Source organism: Onychomys torridus, chromosome 2 (assembly GCF_903995425.1).
Source record: "Onychomys torridus chromosome 2, mOncTor1.1, whole genome shotgun sequence".
Classification (NCBI taxonomy): Eukaryota; Metazoa; Chordata; class Mammalia; order Rodentia; family Cricetidae; genus Onychomys; species Onychomys torridus.
Window position 1 is genome coordinate 91,778,674 of NC_050444.1, and position 14,154 is coordinate 91,792,827.

General features: G+C 40.1%; 1 protein-coding gene across 3 annotated transcripts in view; it reads left to right on the forward strand.

Moving 5' to 3' along the window:
* The window catches only part of Frmd3 (FERM domain containing 3), a 220,515-nt gene that overhangs the window by 24,921 nt on the left and 181,440 nt on the right, over positions 1-14,154 (forward strand). The window lies entirely within an intron of this gene.

Here is a 14,154-nt window from a genome sequence, read left to right on the forward strand (position 1 = left end):
TTCAGCTCCAGGGGATCTGATGTCTTCCTCTGGTCTCTGTGGGCAGCATGAGGCATTCACAAATGTGGCATGTGGCATACATTCTCATTAAGGTACACATATACACATAAATAAAATAAATTGTAAAGAAAATTGTCAGTTGAATCAACACAAGTCTTCTTTATGGGTTATTCTGTAAATAATATCAAATTTTCACCACCAACTTTTCACCATTAGCTTCTTAGATATTCAAGATAAAGAATAAGTATTGTGGGTTTATTCTGTTTAAAATGTATTGTTGCATTTTATGCATATTGTCAAGTGCCTCAACTCCACTCTCTAGAGTGAACAACACAGAAGAATTGAGCTTTCTCCAGTCTATAGGGCAGAGGACCTTGGTTTGGTTATCTGGAGAACACATTATATGTTTAACATTTGTGAACTATCGCTGCTTCCTTTCCTGCCAAGCCAGCTTTAAGTTCCTCAATTTTCTTAGAACAGTAATACCAATGGGACCATAGCTGAGCAAATGGTGGAAAGGACCTTTGCAGGATGATGTATGACTTGATAATTCCCAATAAGTAATCAAAAGTCAGTGTTTTAGACCCGGCTCTGTCACTAGGTAGCTTTAGGGAAGCTCACAGTGATGCCTTTGGGCTTCCCATGGGACAGTGTTAGGATCTAGTGGAATTATGACCTTGTGTAATAAACGTAACTGGAGGGCCAGTCTCCAGTCACCACCAGGGTATTTAAAAAAAAAAAAAAAAAAAAAAAACATGAATGCAGCAAAGGCTAGAATTTTTTATCTGAGGGATTAATAAGGAAAGATGCACTTTCTGATGGTAACTTACTCTTTTACTTCATCTTGAAAAAAATCCTCTCTGAAAATCTCTCTTGCTGTCTCTCCTGCCTAGCTATTCATCCTCTCTCCTCAGCTCCCTCTGCACACCCACACCCACTCTAACACACACTCACTCACACTGTACAGCTCTTCACACAGCAGCTTTCTCATGCTTACACACACAATCTCATACCTCTGCCCAGCTCTTTACACAGACATACATCTCAGAATCTCTTTCTTAAAATCTCTCTTGCTCTCTCTCCTGTATAGCTACTCATCCTCTCTCCTCAGCTCCTTCTGCACACACACACACACACACACACACACACACACACACACACACACACTCATACTCTCTCATTCCTCCTTCTCCACAGCCAAATTCTGGACAGTGATATGTTATATTTTCAAGGTCTGACCAATTCTCATAACACATAAGTCACACAGTTTTTCTCAAGCTAGAGATGTCTGTGAATATTGCTTGGGCGTGCACATAGCTCTTTCCCAGACAGAGAATGGTATTGAAATTCAGGACTTAACAATAATAGTTAGTTGACTGAACCTTGAGTGATTGGGGTATGTGCAGTAAGAGAATTACTGCAGGGGGTTATGTCTACCAAAGTTGCTTCAGTTCTAACCTTGATTCAGCAATAAACACCTGGAACTTAGGTTTATGTATTCTCTGCAGGGGCAGCTAGTCTGTTTTTTGTTTGTTTGTTTGTTTGTTTGTTTGTTTGTTTGTTTTTCAAGACAGGGTCTCTCTGTGTAGCTTTGCGCCTTTCCTGGATCTCGCTTTGGAGACCAGGCTGGCCTCGAACTCACAGAGATCCGCCTGGCTCTGCCTCCTGAGTGCTGGAATTAAAGGTGTGCGCGCCACCACTGCCCGGCTGCTAGTCTGTTTTTGAATTTGCTCTAAGGTCTTAGCTAAATATGTAAAAGGCTATTTTTGTAACTGAGAGTACTTTCCTGTTTCAGTTATGAAAAATATTCTAGTATTATTTCTAATCATCAGAATTATACAGCTTAAACATAAATCATCTTTCTGACCATCCACAGCTGTATGTGTGTTCAAAGATGTAAAACGCACTACCAATGGGCTGTAGAAAGAACCTCACAGCTGTTTCTTTTCTTTTCTTTTTTTTTTTTTAGGGAGGTAAGTAGTGGCACTTAAGAAAGTTACAAACAGGAAGAACCAGTCATTTACAGCCAGTGACCTCACAGCTTTGCCAGGGGGAGCTCCCCATTAGGGAGTGATTTCTCTGGTGGATTGACCTGTTAAATACTAATTGTCAGCTACTGTATACTCCCATGGCCTCTTGCAGTGTAAATATAATAGACACATGATGTTACAGTTCAACCAAGAAATTCCTGAAACCTAGCCAACAGACCAGATGCCCTTCTAAAAGGCATTGTATAGCTGGTTAATTGTCTCCTTCTCTTATCTTGACAGAAGTGGCCAGGCCTCTGAACAAGCTGAATGACAGTTTAGAGAGCCTTTCACTTAACTGTGTGTTAGGTTTTCAGAACTAAGGTATAGTTACTTGTAACTCTAATTGGAGGGAGGGCAATCAATCTGATTTGATGATACCCTTGCTTTTCCTTGTTAAATATTTTGACTACCATCCTGATTCCTAGCAATATCCAGCAAGGATCCTTAGTGACTTACCTCAAAAACAAAAACAAAAACAAAAAACAAACTACTATTTTCCTCCTGGTGCCCATACTTCTTGCATGATTCAGCAAGGCTTCTGATGTTCAACACAATGTGTTTTATGCATGTAAGACCTAGAACCCTTTTGGCCACATCAGGGTGATCTGGAGATGGTAAGAAAGGTTTCTACCTAGACATGATCTACTTTTACCTCTTGTAGCTCTGCCAATCAAGTTGAATGGACTTTGAAGTATAAGCTGTTAGTCCTTGATGCTAAGAAAACTGAGAGACCAAGGAAATCAGTGATTCAAAGTTTGCATGGTTTAAGTCACCTCAGCCAAATGGAAAGTTGAAAGTCAGACCTGGCTTCAATCACTGTTTCCTCATCTAACGGAGTAGCTCCATAGTGGCTCAGAGCCCTTGATTTACTTGAGGAATTGTTAATATTTTAAGATGTAACAGAGCATTCAGAACTGAACTGGAGTGACTTGCTCACTGTATGGCCACTTCAAGAAGGTTGCTGATGTAGCACTTTGCCAAGTCTTCCTGGTGCCTTGAGTACCTAGGGTTTGCCTCCAGGGCCAAAGGGGTGTATCCACTGGCACAGTAAGATGGTTGGTTGCCATGGATGTCTGTGTTAACTTTGGATAGGGCTCTGTGTATTTTTGTACTTCTCTTGTCTGAATATCTGCCTTCAGCTTGCTCTGAGTCTTGCCTTAAGAGTAGGAGTCATAGACTCAGCTTTTTGCGTGGCAAGGTAGGAAGTATGTTACATAGTCAAGGCAAGGGTAAAAACAGTGGAGGGCTGCAGCAGAAGTTAACAGGCTTCTTATCAGTTGTTATTTTCAGTTATGTGATGATTCTCTTAGAGAAGTGGGTTTAGGGTCATGTACATGAAGATTCCAAGGTATGATAACTACAGAAGAAGTAACATTAAAATTAGATTATTTGCAACCCTAAGAATCAACCGTTACAAATTCAAACCAAAAGTAATGGGGTGGAGACAAATCTATACCTGCACTTTTATTTAGCTTGAATGCAGGGAATTTACAATTTCTGATGCTGTTTGAAAAGAAAAAGATATACTTGTTTAGCTACTAAATGCAAGATGATGTATTGACCTTTTCATCAATATTCTTAAATATTCACAGAAATCTTCAGAAGTAGGTCTCAGAACCTTCATTTTTGATCACAAAAAGGACAAATATTTGCTTATGGTTACTCAGCCAGAGTGTGGTGGCATCAGAAATTGGCACCTTGACTTTTGTTCCTTAGTCCAGAAGCTGTTAAGCCTCAGTGTCACTGGATTTTGTAGTCACTGTCCAACTTCTGGTCTCCTACACTGTGAGTATGGACATTTGCCTTCAGTGGGGCCAGCTATCATTTTTTATCCAGCCTCCAGCTTCTTGAGGTCCAGCGGCCGAGGTCCCTGCCAGTTGTGACTACATGTTCCCTTGCTGTTCTCAGGGTAGATCTCTTCTGAGCCTGATGCTTGCTTTAGTGCCCCTCCAAGTTTGGTTCCCTTTCAAGCTGGCATAGGTGATTTGCAAGGCCTGTAATCAGATCCCTACCATAGACGACACATCAATGGCTTCACTTGAGTGGGAGTAGTCGCCTTGTTCTTCATTTATTTCTAAGCTCCCTGACAAGTTGGAAGCAAGATCTGCAATAAGTATGGTTTGGAAGATAAATTGTATAGGGGAGGGTGGTGTCATTTGCTAAATAAGGTTGTATTTTTCCTCATGAATAATAAATCAGAACATTTGGAATTTAGTAAACTCAGTACCCATGCTAGGGCCAGAAATGCTGCTAGATATACAAAGAACTTTCCTGGTTTTCTTGTGATTCTTCATTGTGAATATGTGTGCAGCAGATTAATTAACTAATTTATGTTTGTCTGTGAGAGGGTTTGCTGAATAGTTTTTATTTAAAAAAAAAAAAAAACAACTTGAAACAAGCTAGGGAAGAGGGAAGTTCAAGTGAGAAAAAGCCTCTATCAGATTTGTCTATAGGCAACTCTGTGGGGGCATTTTCTTGATAAATGATCGATGTAAGAGGGCCCAATCCATTGGGAGGAGTGCCACCCCTGAACAGGTGTCCTGAGTTTTATTAGAAACAGGCCATGGAGAATATGCCAGTAAGCATCACCCCTCCATGTCCTCTGATTCAGTTTCTACCTCTAGGCTCTTGTCTCGAGTTCCAAACTTTACTTCCCTTGGTGATGGACTCCAGAAAATGTAAGATGAAATGAACCCTTTCCCACAGAGTTGCTTTGGGTTATGGTGTTTATTACAACAATAGAGAGAAACTAAGACACGGGATCTCATCTCACCATATAGCCCAGCAAATTAGTCAGATTTCTCTACAGAAATGGAACTGATAGAATGAATCTTCTCTCTCTCTCTCTCTCTCTCTCTCTCTCTCTCTCTCTCTCTCTCTCTCTCTCTCTCTCTCCCTTCCTCCTTCCTTCCCTCTCTCATTCTCTCATTTATCATACCTATCATATCATATCATATCATATCTATCTATCTATCTATCTATCTATCTATCTATCTATCAATGACTTATCAGAGTACTTTACCAGCAGTTTTGAAGTATTCCAACAATGTCTGTTTCCCAATAGAAAGTCCAAGAATCCAATAGTTATTTGGTCCACAAGGATGGATGTCTCAGGTTATCCTCAGTATACGTCAGAATACTCAAGAAGCAGTCTCTAATGCCAGTGAAGGAATGAAGTTGCCAGTGAGATTGAGGACAAGCAGGCAAAGAGCAAAACTTCTTTCTTCCATGTCCTCTACATACACTGCCATCAATCAGAAGGAGTGGCCCAGATTTAAGGTGGATCTTCCCACCTCAAATGACCCGAATTTAGGGTTGGTTTTCCAACCTCAAATGATCCAATCAAGAAAAATTTCTCACAGGTATAACCAGAGTCTTGGGTTTTAGCTAATTTCAGATGTAGTAAATTTGACAGCCAAAAATAACCATCATACCCAGAGTGGCCTTGAGCTGAAGAGCATATGTGTGATTACACAGCATCATAATATGTCTCTTTGTAAGATAAATAATTTAGGTGTTCATCTCAAGCACATTTACATTATCTTCTAAGAATACAAGAAAACTAGTATTTCCACCTGATTGAATCTCAAGTGATCAATTATCCCGCAGCTGAGACTAGAGAGGGTTAGAAAGGAGAAATAGCCAGGCGGTCATGGCGCACGCCTTTAATCCCAGCACTCCAGAGGCAGAGCCAAGTGGATCTCTGTGAGTTCGAGGCCAGCCTGGGCTACCAAGTGAGTTCCAGGAAAGGCGCAAAGCTACACAGAGAAACCTATCTCGAAAAAACAAAAAACAAAAAACAAAAAACAAAAAAAAAAAAGAAAGAAAGAAAGGAGAAATAACCTTTGGAGACTTGAATTACATACTCCTGATTCCACCTCTCTGCCATGTCTGATGATACTCATAAGAATCTTGATTATTGATATCTAACCCATTTTATAGAAGATCTCAGTTAGCTCACAAGTGATACTAGAGTACAATATTAAAATACTAAGAAGAAATATATCACTAAGTTCCTATGGATGGAAAATATCACAAAGTCCTTAACTCCAACTTGGGACAGGATAAGAAAAAAATAGATGCTGTAGTCTATATTAGGTTCAACAATGCCCAATGGCAAAAACAGAAGCAGAATTTCAGATCATTGCTCATCAAGTTCTTCATTATGAAAAGGAAGTTTCAGAACATCATGTTAATGGTAACATGATAGATGCTTACTTTTGTTCAATGTTATCCACATACATACTTTCTTTTCTTTTTTCTTTTTTCTTTTTTCTTTTTTCTTTTTTGAGACAGGATTTCTCTTTGTAGCTTTGTGCCTTTTCCTGGAACTCAGTAGCACAGGCTGGCCTAGAACTCACAGAGATCTGCCTGGATCTGCCTCCCGAGTGCTAGGATTAAAGGCATGTGCCACCATGCCCGGCAATATACACACTTTCTGTAGTGTTGACTTTGCTTTGGAATGGTGATAGCTTATGAAGAGCCATCAGATACATGATATTTTTTACTTCAGGATATGACTAAGTGTTCCAAGCTAGTACATGATCTTCCTGCCTTGGCTCCCTTACTACTGGGATTATAGGCCTATGCTATGACACCTACTAATCTTTGAAGAGATATCCACAGAGAGCATACAATACTGTCTTTGGGAAGAAATGCATAGGAGATGACTTACCCTGGTTTATAAGTTTCAAGACTGGTACTCAAGATAACCATCAACCATTGATTCTGGAAGCTATGCTAAGTAAGAGCTCTAGGAAATAGACATTGGCTGTTTGGGATGAGTTTGAAAAAAAATCCAATCATCTGGATTTAGGGTTAGTGGATGACAGCCTCACTTTTCCTTATAAGATCTGTAAAAATATTATGCATTAGAGTTATTGTGAAAATTGAAAGATTTAATGTACACAAAACTTTACATTTGGTAAATGGAAATTCAGCTCAACAATAGAATTTCTTTTTACTAATCTTTTTTTTTAAAAAAGATAAAAAGGGACTTTATTGAATCTACTTTTAAAAAGGAAATATTTGTTTTACATAGCATAAGTAATGAAACTTTTTTTGTCTAAGTTTTTCAAATGTTACTGGACTGGACATGGTTAATATATGTAATGGAATTTTTTCATTTCCTTATTTATTTTTAAACTTTTTTATTATATTTGTGTTGTTTTGCATTATTCTTATGTGTTTTAAATTTTATACATCAGCCATGGGTTCCCGTGTCCTCCCCCCTCCCGCATCCACCCTCGCCTTCCCCCCAGCCCCTCCCCTCCATTCCTATGGCCTCCAGGCCCAAGACACCCCTGGGGACACACTTAAACCTGGTGGATTCAGTACAAGCAGGTCCTGTCACCTCCTTCCAGACTGAGCAAAGTGTCCCTGTGTAAGCCCAAGGTTTCAAACAGCCAGCTCATGCACTAAGGACAGATCCTGGTCGCACAGCCTGGTAGCCTCCTAAGCAGATCAAGCTATTCAATGGTCTCACTTATCCAGAGGGCCTGATCCAGCTGGGGGCTCCACAGCCTTTGGTTCATAATTCATGTGCTTCCATTTATTTGGCTATTTGTCCCTGTGCTTTTTGCAATCTTGGATTCAACAATTCACGCTCTTGCAGACCCTCCTCTTTCTCGACAATTAGACACCTGGATCTCCACCTGGGGCCTGGCTGAGGATCTCTGCATCCACTTCCATCAGCTATTGGATGAGAGTTCCAGCACGACAGTTAGGGTGTTTGGCCATCTGATCACCAGACTAGGTCAGATCATGCTTTCTCTTGACCATTGCCAGCAGTCTATAGAGGATGTATCATTGTGGATTTGGGGGGACCTCTCCAGCACTCTGCCTATTCTTGTTTTCATGTGGTCTTCATTTATCATGGTCTGTTATTCCTCATTCTCCCTTTCTGTTCTTGATCCAACTGGGATCTCCTGCTCCCCTAAGCTTTCTTTCCCTCAAATCTTGCCCTTCATTACTCCCACTGTCGTCCAAGTTGTTCATGTAGATCTCATCCATTTCTCTGTCATTGGGTGATCCTTGGGTCTTTCATAGGGTCCCGTTTTCTAGGTAGTCTCCCTGGAGTTGTGTAGCAGTCTAGTCATCTTTGTTTTACATCTAGTATCCTCCTATGAGTGAGTACACACCATGTTTGTCCTTCTAAGTCTGGGTTACCTCACTCAGGATGATTTTTTCTAGATCCATCCATTTCCCTGCAAACCTCATGATGTCATTGTTTTTCTCTGCTGAGTAGTACTCCATTGTGTATATGTACCATATTTTCTTTATCCATTCTTCAGTTGAAGGGCATCTAGGCTATTTCCGGGTTCTGGCTATTACAAACAAAGCTGATACGAACATAGTTGAGCAAATGCCCTTGTGGAATAATTGAGCATTCCTTGGGTATATGCCCAAGAGTGCTATAGCGGGGTCTTGGGGGAGATGGATTCCCAATTTTCTAAGGAAGCGCCATATTGATTTCCAAAGTGGCTGTACAAGCTTGCATTCCCACCAGCAGTGGAGGAAAGTTCCCCTTGCTCCACATGCTCTCCAGCATAAGTTGTCTTCTGTGTTTTTGATCTTAGCCATTCTGACAGGTGTAAGATGGTATCTCAGAGTCATTTTGATTTGCATTTCACGGATAATTAGGGATGTTGAGCAATTCCTTATATGTCTTTCAGCCATCTGAAGTTCCTCTTTGGAGAATTCTCTGTTTAGTTCTATAGCCCATTTTTTAATTGGACTGTTGGGCATTTTGATGTCTAATTTCTTGAGTTCTTTATATATTCTGGATATCAGCCCTCTGTCAGATGTGGGGTTGGTGAAGACCTTTTCCCGTTCTCTAGGCTGTTGCTTTGTCTTGTTGACCGTGTCCTTTGCTCTACAAAAGCTTCTCAGTTTCAACAGGTCCTATTGATTGATTGTTTCTCTCAGTGTCTGTGCTACTGGTGTTATATTTAGGAAGTGATCTCCGGTGCCAATGCATTCAAGAGTACTTCCAACTTTCTCTACTATCAGAGTAGCTGGATTTATGTTGAGGTCGTTGATCCACTTGGACGTAAGTTTTGTGCACGGTGACAGATATGGATCTATTTGCAGCCTTCTACACATTGACATCCAGTTATGCCAGCACCATTTGTTGAAGATGCTTTCTTTTTTCCATTGTACATTTTTGGCTTCTTTGTCAAAAATTATATGTTCATATGTGTGCAGGTTAATGTCAGGGTCTTCAATTCGATTCTATTGGTCCACATGTTGGTTTTTATGCCAGTACCAAGCTGTTTTTATTACAGTAGCTCTATATTAGAGCTTAAGGCTGGGGATTGTGATGCCTCCAGAGGTTGTTTTATTGCACAGGATTCTCTTAGCTATCCTGGGTTTTTTGTTTTTCCTTATGAAGTTGAGTATTATTCTTTCCAGATCTGTGAAGAATTGAGTTGGTAATTTGATTGGAATTGCATTGAATCTGTAGATTGCTTTTGGTAAGTTGTGGTGGTATTGTGTTCCCCAAAATATTGTGTGTTCCCTGAAATAAACATATCTGGGGTCAGAGAACAGACAGCCACTAGAACAAAGCCAAAATTGGTGGCTAGAAAATGGGAAGAGTAAGCTATAGCAGAAATTGGGCGGTGGTGGTGCATGCCTTTAATCCCAGCACTTGGGAGGCAGAGCTAGCTGGATATCTGAGTTCAAGGCCACTTTAGAAACAGCTAAGCATGGTGACCCACACCTTTAATCCCAGAAACACAACCTTTAATCCCAGGGAGTGGGGGCAGGAAGAGAAAAGTATATAAGGTGTGAGGACCAGGAATTAGGGGAGAAAAAAGCATGTAGTGAGTAAAGCATTCAGCTGGTTAAGCATTCAGGCTTTCGAGCACAGTTCAGCTGAGAGCCATTGGGATGAGGATTCAGAAGCTTCCAGCCTGAGGAAAAAGGATCACCTGAGGAACTAGCAAGGTGAGATAGTCGTGGCTTGTTCTGCTTCTCTGATCTTCCAGCAATCACCCCAATAACTGGCCTCAGGTTTGGTTTCATTAATAAGAACTTTTAAGATTCCTGCCACAGTAAGATCACCATTTTTACTATGTTAATCCTGCCTATCCATGGGCATGGGAGGTCTTTCCATTTTCTGACATCTTATTCAATTTCTTTTTTCAGGGACTTAAAGTTCTTGTCATATACGTCCTTCACATGCTTAGTTAGCGTAACCCCAAGGTATTTTATATCATTTGTGGCTTTTGTAAAGGGTGATGTATCTCTGATTTCCTTCTCAGCCTGTTTGTCTACTGTATATAGGAGGGCTACTGATTTTTTGAGTTGATCTTGTATCCTGAAATGTTGCTGAAGGTTTTTATTAGCTGTATCAGATCCTTGGTTGAATTTTTGGGGTCACTCGTGTATACTAACATGTGATCTGCAAATAGGGAGAGCTTGACTTCTTCCTTTGCAATCTGTATCCCCTTAAACTCTTTATGTTGTCTTATACCTCTGGCTAGAACTTCAAGTGCTATATTGAATAAGTAGGGGGAGAGGGGGATAGCCTTGCCTTGTTCCTGATTTTAGTAGTATTGCTTTGAGGTTCTCTCCATTTAATTTGATGTTGGCTGTTGGCTTGCTGTACATTGCCTTTATTATGTTTAGGCATGTTCCCTGTATTCCTGATCACTCGAAGACCTTTATCATGAAGGGGTGTTGGATTTTGTCAAATGCCTTTTCTGCATCTAGTGAGATGATCATGTGGTTTTTTCCTTTGAGTTTGTTTATATGGTGTATTACAATGATGGACTTTCCTATGTTGAACCACCCTTGCATCCCTGGGATGAAGCCTACTTCATCATGGTGGATAATTGTTTTGATGTGTTCTTGGAGTCTGTTTGCCAGAATGTTATTGAGTATTTTTGCATCAATGTTCGTGAGGGAGATCGGTCTGTAGTTCTCTTTCTTTGTTGCATCTTTGTTTGGTTTAGGAATCAGGGTAATTGTAGCCTCATAGAAGGAGTTTGGTAATATACCTTCTGCTTCTGTTGTGTGGAACAATTTAAAGAGTATTGGTATTAAGTCTTCTTTGAAGATCTGGTAGAATTCTGCACTGAAACCGTCAGGTCCAGGGCTTTTTTTGGTTGGGAGACTTTTAATGACTGATTCTATTTCATTAGGGGTTATTGGACTATGTAAATGGTTTATCTGGTCTTGATTTAACTTAGGTATGTGGTACCTGTCCAGAAAATTATCCATTTCTTTTAGATTTTCCAGTTTTGTGGAGTAGAGGTTTTTGAAGTATGACCTGATGATTCTCTGGATTTCCTCATTGTCTGTTGTTATGTCCCCCTTTTCATTTCTGATTTTGTTAATTTGGATGCTCTCTCTCTGTCTTTTGGTTAGTTTGGATAAGGGCTTATCTATCTTGTTGATCTTCTCAAAGAACCAACTCTTTGTTTCATTAATCCTTTGTATTGTTCTCTTTATTTCTATTTTATTGATTTCTGCTCTCAATTTAATAATTTCCTGGCCTCTGTTCCTCCTGGGAGACTTTGCTTCTTCCTGTTCAAGGGCTTTCAGGTGTGCTGTCAAGTCACTAGCGTGAGATTTTTCCAGCTTCTTTATGTGGGCATTCAGTGCTATGAATTTCACTTTTGGCACTGCTTTCATAGTATCCCATAAGTTTGGGTATGTGGTGTATTCATTTTCATTGATCTCTAGGAAGTCTTTAATTTCTTTCTTTATTTCTTCCTTAACCCATTGGTGATTCAGTTGAGCATTATTCAGTTTCCATGAGATTGTAGGATTTCTGTAGTTTTTTTCTGTTGTTGAAATCTAACTTTAAACCATGGTGGTCTGATAGAGCACAGGAGGTTATTCCAATTGTTTTGTATCTCTTGAGATTTGCTTGGTGGCCTAGTATGTGGTCGATTTTAGAGAAGGTTCCATGAGGTGCTGAGAAGAAGGTATATTCTTTTTTGTTCTGATGGAATGTTCCATAGATATTGATTAAGTCCATTTGAGCCATAACATCAGTTAAATCTATTATGTCTCTGTTAAGTTTCAATTTGGCCGATCTGTCCTGAGGTGAAAGTGGGGTGTTGAAGTCTCCCACTATTAATGTGTGGGGTTTTATATGTGATTTAAGCTTTAATAATGTTTCTTTTACATATGTGGGTGCCCTTGTGTTTGGGGCATAAATGTTCGGAATTGAGACTTCATCTTGGTGGATCTTTCCTGCGATTGTATGTAATGTCCTTCATCATCTCTTTTGATTGATTTTAGTTTGAAGTCTATTTTGCTGGATATTAGGCTGGCTATACCAGCTTGCTTCTTAAGACCATTTGATTGGAAAGTCTTTTCCCAGCCTTTTATTCTTATGAGGTGACTGTCTTTGAATTTGAGGTGTATTTCTTGTATGCAGCAGAAAGATGGGTCCTGTTTTCGTATCCATCCTGTTAGTCTGTGTCTTTTTATAGGTGAATTAAGTCCATTGATATTAAGGGATATTAATGACCAGTGATTGTTCATTCCTGTTGTTATTTTTATTTTTTGGTGGTAGTGTGTGTGTACTTCTCTTCTTTGGGGTTTACTGCTGTGGTGTTATCTATTGCCTGTGTTTTCATGGGTGTATCTGCCTTCCTTAGGTTGGAATTTTCCTTCTAGTGCTTTCTGTAGGGCTGGGTTTGTGGATAAGTATTGTTTAAATCTGGTTTTGTCTTGGAAGGTCTTGTTCACTCCATCTGTGATGATTGAAAGTTTTGCTGGGTTTATTAGTCTAGGCTGGCATCCATGGTCTCTTAGTGTCTGCATTATATCTGTCCAGGTCCTTCTGGCTTTCAAAGTCTCCAACGAGAAATTGGGTGTTATTCTGATGGGTTTGCCTTTATAAGTCACTTGGCCTTTTTCCTTTGCTGCCCTTAATATTCTTTCTTTATTCTGTACGTTTAGTTGTTTAATTATTATGTGGCGAGGGGACTTTTTTGGGGTTCTAGTCTGTTTGGTGTTCTATAGTCTTCTTGTATCTTCATAGGCATTTCCTTCTTTAAGTTGGGAAAGTTTTCTTCTATGATCTTGCTAAATATATTTTCTTTGCCCTTGAGTTGGTATTCTTCTCCTTCCTCTATCCCTATTATTCGTAGGGTTTGGTCTTTTCATGGTGTCCCAAATTTCTTGGACATTTTGAGTCATGACTTTGTTGGTTTTAGTGTTTTCTTTGACTGATGAATCTATTTCTTCTACCGTATCTTCAACACCAGAGATCCTCTCTTCCATCTCTTGCATTCTGTTGGTTATACTTGCTTCTGAAGTTCCTGTTTGTTTACTCAGATTTTCTATTTCCAACATTCCTTCTGCTAGTGTCTTCTTCATTTTTTCTATTTCCCTCTTCTTGTCTTGGACTGTCTCCCTTGCTTTTTCATGATTTTCTTTCACGGACTTATTGTTTTCTTCTGCTTTAATTGTCCTGTCCTCTAGTTTTTGATAGTGTTCTTCCCATTTTTTGTTTATCTATTCCTCTATTTTTGATTTCTTCTATATAAGGCTCTAGCCTCTTCATGATGTTACTTATAATGTTGTTTTCTTCTTCTTCTTCTTCTTCTTCTTCTTCTTCTTCTTCTTCTTCTTCTTCTTCTTCTTCTTCTTCTTCTTCTTCTTCTTCTTCTTCTTCTTCTTCTTCCATTCTGTGGTGTTCCAGTCTAGCTCTGGACCAGATGGGAGTTCCAGGTTGGTCGGAAGCTGGGGGCTGGTCTCTGAGTCTCAGGAAGTGGCTGGGGTCTAGAGCAAATGGGTGTGGTCAGGGTGTGGAGACTGCAGTGTCTGCCTGCAGTCTTGGAAAGGGGGAGCCTTCCGGCAGGACCCGCCAATTGGCAGGAAACTGGGACCAAGTTGGTCAGGTCCTGCTGTGGTGACCTGTGTCCAGCAGTCAGACCCAGGAGCAGTTGCCTCTCTGCCTATAACCCAGGCACTCCTCTTTTTAGTAATCTTAATAGAGGAAACTCAGTTTCAAATCAGGTGATGAACCTAATGTCCCTTAGCTGTTGTGTGGTAAGAATAAGATATTAACTCTGCTGCACTGGAATGTGGAGCTCACGTTTTATACATTTGATTAGGTCTATGACTACTAAAATTTGTTTCCTCTTCAGGACAGTGC